Below are 6,837 nucleotides of genomic sequence, written 5' to 3'. Positions count from 1 at the left end.
GAAATGCAAAATAAATAATAAAATCTCATTTCACAGTAACAAGAGAGTCAATGTCATCAGGACCTGTGTGGGTACACATGGCTACATGTGGGTATAAGAGTCACACACTGTTTAATGCAGAATCCCCACCCCTAAATGGATCTGTTAGAGAAACCCAGGCAGACGAGACAGGAGCACACACAGGGTGGATGTGATTTTTCAATCTTGCTCATTTTGGTTAAATGGAAATTATTTTCCTAATCAACAGAGGATTGAAGAAGCCTATATCATGTTTTCTACAAATTATGGGATCTCTTTATGGCTGCTAAAAATCAACACAACCTTTAGATAAAACTTCAAGATAAAAACAAGGTGGCAAATTATAAGCACAATGTGAAAACATATTCAAGTACTATGAACTTAAAACAACAGGAAATAAATTAGCAGACGCATATTGCCCTGGTTGTTTTCATTGTTAACTTGACAACGTTAGAACTATATAGGATCCTCAAATGAGAAAATGCCTCTATAAGATTTCCTGTAAGCAAGTCTGTAGGATATTTTCTTGATTAATTATTGTGTGTGAATGGGTCCATCTTCCTGGGGTGCAACTTAAATTTTTATTTCTTCCTATTTTTAATGATGGCTCTTAAATGATTTATTCTTCCTTATATCCCACCACCCACCAGAGATAGTGGAAAAGAAAGGATATGGGGAGTGGAAGTGGACCTGTTTAGAAAGGTTCTTTGGAGCAACTCTGGTCTGTGTTATCTGGAAATCGGCAGTTCAGTTCTCAGGTTGGCAGGCATCAGCAGCTCGATGCCCTCGCAAACAGTACTCGGATACACTAGCAGTCCAGTTCAGTAGAGTCAAATTAGCAACAGCAATGACATGACCTATCAGAGATAGCCAGGCCTCAGCCTGGGCTGAGTCAGCAGGAAGAACCAGCAAGAACACCAGGAGAAGTTCTCGCTGTGTCTCTAAGGGAGGTGAAAATAAATAAAGAATCGAGATCCACAAGCCTTGCACAGCTAGCTGTACCAGCAGGCCAAACACTGTCTCCGTCACTTTATCAAATCCTATTTATACCCTGCAAACATCCTGCGTCCTCCAGGTGCCTTGCCTCAGCACGTGCATCCAATCAGACCGAGTCCACAAGTCCTGACAAATGCAGCTCAACTGTGCAATGTAAGGCAGACTAATACATGTGTGTTGTTAGCAAAAAATCCTTTATCACATGTCCTTTCAAATATTTGCTGTAGCAGAACATCCTTTCTCCTGTGTCTGCTTCAGTGAAACGTTCTGTCACGAGTCTGCCTTAGTTTTTCACCTGTGTCCACTTCAGGAAGACACTCCTTCAGGTGGTTGCCTCAGCAAAACACCTGCCAACACAACTGACTCTTCAAGGAACCCTTAAGTTTCCACTTCTCTGGGATGGTGCCGCCCCTGTGCCAGTGGTTCTGGATGGTATAAGAAAGAAGGCTGAGCAAGCAGTGGGGAACAAGGCAGTAAGCAACCCTTCTCCATGGCCTCTGCATCAGCCCCTGTTTCCAGGTTCTGGCCTAGAATTCCTGCCTTGGCTTGCCTCAGTGATAGAGTGGAGTGTGGCCTGAGAGACATAGTTGAACTAAACCCCTTTTTCCTCAAGTTACTTTTGGTTGTGGTGTTTTACTACAACACAGAAACCTGAATAATATATATATATATATACATATGCACTAGGGAAAGTAGAAAACATGCATAAAAATGGACACACAAACACCTTTGGGAGGAGGGATGGAGAGGAATAGGTAGGGAGCCGAGCTGTGTTTGTTTTTTCTTTTCCTTCATGTAGAGTAGAAGAACTTCAAGTAATGTGGTCTTGACATCAAAATAGGTTTTTAATTCCTCACAATTACTCCTGAAAAATAAACCAAGCAGAATAGCAGATGAGACATTCACCGGTGGCACATCAAATAAAACCAGAAGGAACTCTCCACATAGTTAAGATAATGGCCAGGGAGTTTAAACCCCTAGAGCAGAAGAATAAAGTTAAATTGAATGATAGAATTGTAGAGAAATGAATGGCACTATCTATGGAACCCGTAAGCCCAGGAGACAAAAATATCATAATAGATATCCACTCTTATTCTAGGGGAACCACAGAAATATTTCTGAGAAGGCCAGGAGAAGGGGGAGTCCTCTGCATCTGCAGAGATGTGGAAAAGTCTGCATGCTGACCTGGAAAGAGCAAGTAATATTATAAAGAAACTTCAACTCAGAAGTCAATGGCAATACAGTTAAGTCGCCAGCTAATGCACATTCAATATTAAATTACTGGTAAAAAATAGTAAATAAGAAAATGTAAAATATATATCATTGTATAGGTAATCTAGCCCGACCTCTGCAGAACAATGGACACGGGGAACAGAACCCTTGTTTAATTTTCCTTTCTGAAGCATCTTGGTACATGTAGAAGTCTCCTCAAGGGTAGGGAGTGAATCCAACAGTGTTTTACAGCCTTGGTTAGTTAGTTTTTCCGCTCAGTAAGAGAAAAAGATGTAAGTCTGAAATCCACAGAAATGGGGGATTCATTCCTAAAATTTCTATGTCAGTTGCTTTTTTTTTTTTTTTTTTTTTTTTTTCTGGTTTCTCGAGACTTGGTTTCTCTGTGTAGCCCTGGCTGTCCTGGAACTTAGACCAGGATGGCCTTGAACTCAGAAATCTACCTACCTCTGCCTCCCAAGTGTTGGGATTAAAGGCGTGTGCCACCACTGCCTGGCATCAGTTGCTTATTTTCATACTTGAGCTAGTAGGAAAAGATTTGTTTTGCTGGACTTTAACATCACATAAAATATGTGCCATACAGTGCCTGCTGTTGGTGCCTGCGGAAGATCCTGTCTGCTACTGTGTTAAACATCAAGCATCTGTACAAACTCATCAAGCCAATGGTCAAGAAGAGCTGATGTGTTCTTTGAGTTGGTTTTGAGCTCTGTGGCATTAGAAGTTTTAACTAACCATTTCAGAGTGTTACCAGAGTAGTGAGGTCAAAGGCCATGTCCTGGTAGGTCTAAAAGCCTAGGCTCAGCCAACTCTTCAATACATCAATTCAAGAGACAACTAGTAGTGAAAAGCTGAGAAAAGAAATTTATTCAATGGTCTCATGCAGAAGAAAACCAGAAAAGAAATCTAGTAATAACACCTCCTGAAGTCCATCTTTAGGGCCCCATCATGAGGTCTGTGTTTAAACAGAGTAAGAAGTGTGCATAACTAAACAATGAGGGCAAAGATCCGTCTCCTTCTGTCTTTGTCTCTGTTCTCATGTCTCTTCTGCAAAGTAGTCTGACAAGTCATCAGAATTGGGTGACATCTCTTTCTTGCAGACAAGTGCCCCCTCTGGCTGACAGTAGGCTCCCAGCATGAGATTTCTGGGGGAATATCAATTCCTTGAGTTAATCATCTTCGTAATCTGATAGCCAAAAGGAGTCCCTTTCCTCGTGCCTGGAAGGTTTAAGTGTTTCCATCTCTGTAAAATGAGCAGTGGAAGCAAAACACTGTGAGCCTTCAGTGCCTGAACATCATAGCTGTTCTTCCCCTTGTGTTGTAGCATGGGTTTTGTTCATTTCATTGTATATCATCCTCAGGAAGAATATATAGAGAGGGAAAAACACAAAATAAAATCTAGTGCCTAGGGTGACCAGTACTTCTAATGGATGTATATTCTGTTATACTCTGAAAACTTATCACTGTGGCTCCAATTCTTCTACTATCAATAAAGACATTCAGCCTTGAACTTTAATCAGTGCCCAGCATAGTGAAAGCTATGTAGGGCCTCTGTACAACAGAGCTGTGGAGTTGGGAATGTGTTTGCCAGAGACCTGGGGAAACTTAGGTAAGCTGATATCTCTTATTTTCATAGGTAATTAGAAGCAAAAGAATATGTTATGTGAGATAGTAGTGACAATTAGAACTACATTACTGCCAGATGGACATAGAAAAATATCTTTATTGAAACACCTGGGATTGGGTCAGTATTCTGTACCTAAGTGTAACTAAGTGGCCAGAGCCTGGCAACTGTGGTTGCTCCAGTGTAAAGCAGAATGGTATCTGTTTCTGCTACCCAATACAGATCTTTGCAGAACAAAACAGCAACAGAATTACTTCAAATTATTGCAAGAGAAATTAATGTTCACTGAAGTTCTAGTGAAGTTTTGAAATCACCGAGTTATTTGTTTTTCTCACGTGAATGCTTTTGCGTAAGTCGAAGCTTTGATAACTACACACAGCAGACGTGAGTTTGAGACTTTGTGTTTTCAGCTTTTCCTATTTACTCACCTGATGGGAACAAGCACCTGCTGCCTTCCAGTAGCACTGAGAGCAGGGAACACTGACCTTGCAGCCCCTGGCCTAGAGAAAGAAAGACACACACACACACACACACACACACACACACACACACACACACACAGAGAGAGAGAGAGAGAGAGAGAGACAGAGAGACAGAGAGACAGAGAGACAGAGAGACAGAGAGACAGAAAGAGAGAGAGACAGAGAGAGACAGAGAGAGAAATTGACAGAGACAGACAGGCTGGCAGACAGACAGACAGACAGACAGACACAGACAGGGACAGAGAGAGACAGATCTGTGAGACAGACCTACCGTCACACTGAACACCAACCTTGGCTCCTTACACTCATCAGTCAGAAAGTGAGGGGTGAGCTGAATAACAGAGCAGACAAAGTAATCACAATATGCAATGACACCAATCAGTATGACCATAAATTTGGTCAATTTTTTTTTTTTAATGAGAGCTAGAGGAATTATCTATTTATTTCCACATTCCATTCCATGTCCTGAAGAACCCAGCTTGACATTTGCTGTTAGTTTTTTGCAATTTCTTTTTGAGGCCTTCACCTATGTGTCTTATAATTCCTTGGCTTTATTTTCATCAATGTTGTGAAGTTTCATATCTCTTGCAAGTTGTAAAATTTTAATTGACACAGTGTTACTTTAGCACTGGAGGCCCAATCAAGGAAAGCTATTTCCCCTTGGTCAAAAGAACCAAAACTACCTCTGAGTGGAGACAATGGTGTTCCATAAAGTTTAACCCCATTGGGCAGGTCAGTCACCTGATCAAGGATAGAAAGAATAATTATCCCTTTAGAGAAATGTCCCAGTTAAGGCTTGTATTGCTGTGATGAAACACCATGACCAAAAGCAAGTTGGGGTTAGGGTTAGGGTTCAGCTTACACATCTGTGTTGCAATCCATCATTGAAGGAAGTCAGGACAAGAACTCTAAAACTGGACAAGAACCTGGAGACAGGAGCTGATGTAGAGGTCACAGAGAGTGCTGCTTTGCTTTGCTCATCATGGCTTGCTTAGCCTTCTTTCTTTTAGAACACAGAACTACCAGCCCACACATGGCACCACCCACAAAAGGCTGGATTCTGCCTCATTAATCACTAATTAAGAAAATGTCCTACAGTCAGATCTCCTGAAACATTTTCTCAATTGAGAGACCCTCCTTTCTGATAAGTCAAGTTTGTGTCAGGTTGACATAAAACTGGCCAGCACAATAATGTACTTCTCTTTCCCAGAAAGTGTGCCCCTGCAAGTCATTCCAGAGCATTCCTGAGGTTCTGTTGACTCTGTCCTCCTTTCCGACTCAAATAAATAAATAAATAAATAAACAAAAAGGGTGACTAACCCTTAAAAATTACATATTTTTCTATTCTTTGAAATTAAAATATAATTATATCATTTCCCTTCCTCTAATTCCTTTCCTGTACCCCTTTTTCTTTTTCTATAATTGTTGATATATGTGTATATATCACATATATTCCTAAATATATAGAATATAACCTGCTTAGTCTATATAACTTTACTTGTTTATATGTGATTTCATGGCTGACCACTTGGTATTAGATAACCAATTGGTTAATTTTCCGAGAAACCATTTCTCCTGCTCTGAACATTCCTTAGTTGCCTGTGATTCTTTGTGTAGTGTTGAGGTCCTATGAGATTTCTCCCATTCATGTCAGCATACCTGTTATCTGTTGGTGTCTGCCTTGCTCAGGTCCTGTTTAGGCAATCATGTTGGTGACCCTACGTATATAGGTGTAGCTTCCAGGAGACATAATCCCACAGCATACCTCCTGCTCCTCTGGCTCTTACAGACTGCATGCTCTCTTATGCTATGGTTCCTAAGCCTCTTTTGTATTTTGTGCCTTTGTTTCAGATGTTGGCCAGATGCTTTATCTGGTACTCTGGGCTTCCCCACTCTTTCTCTAAAGCTCCCTTCTTCCCTCCCAGCCATTCAGCCATTTCTTTGCCATCTGCTGATTGTGGACTTCTACACCTAACTCAGAAACCAAGGTTTTCTCTCCTTCTCGTCATCTTCCTTCTCCAGAAAGCTGCTGAGATTTACAGTTCTCTTGCTCTGTCTTTTTTTTTTTTTTTTTTAATTCTTATTCTGAAATCTCAAGTTGAAGATGTAAAATGTAAAATGAAAGTAATATCAAAACATTCCACTTGAACGCTATACAAGATGTAAAACAAGTTTGAAGCCTGGCTCCCTTGGGGAGTAGTTTTTGTAAAGATTTACTCTTCCCTTGTATAATTTTAAAGCCAATCTAACCACAAAGGTCACTTACTATGTATGAGAGGGGTAGCTTCCACTGCTTGTCATGGATTTTCTTGCTAATGGAGGTTATTTTTTTCTCTCTCTCTCTCACAGCTGGAATACTTTCCCTCATTCACTTTTGCTCAGTGTGTGATCTGGCACAGCTCAAGACAGTAACTTCAGTTCAGAATACTGATAACACTGTATAAGGGAAGTGTAATACCATCTACAAATGAGGAAGCATGGCTGACTGTC

At 40.7% G+C, this 6,837-nt stretch overlaps 1 long non-coding RNA gene across 1 annotated transcript; it reads right to left on the bottom strand.

Annotated features, from left to right (window-relative positions):
• Window positions 1-2,734: 2,734 nt before the first annotated feature.
• LOC143442167 (uncharacterized) lies at window positions 2,735-6,415 on the bottom strand. The gene is made up of 4 exons (XR_013110188.1): window positions 5,210-6,415; window positions 5,031-5,088; window positions 4,619-4,678; window positions 2,735-3,484 (listed from the first exon to the last, which is right to left on the bottom strand). It is a non-coding gene; the product is annotated as an uncharacterized LOC143442167 (long non-coding RNA).
• Between the last annotated feature and the right edge of the window lie 422 nt (window positions 6,416-6,837).

The sequence above is a fragment of the Arvicanthis niloticus genome, chromosome 4 (assembly GCF_011762505.2).
Source record: "Arvicanthis niloticus isolate mArvNil1 chromosome 4, mArvNil1.pat.X, whole genome shotgun sequence".
Lineage (NCBI taxonomy): Eukaryota > Metazoa > Chordata > Mammalia > Rodentia > Muridae > Arvicanthis > Arvicanthis niloticus.
Note: the sequence above shows the minus strand (reverse complement) of the source record. Positions and strands in the feature narration are given on the sequence as shown.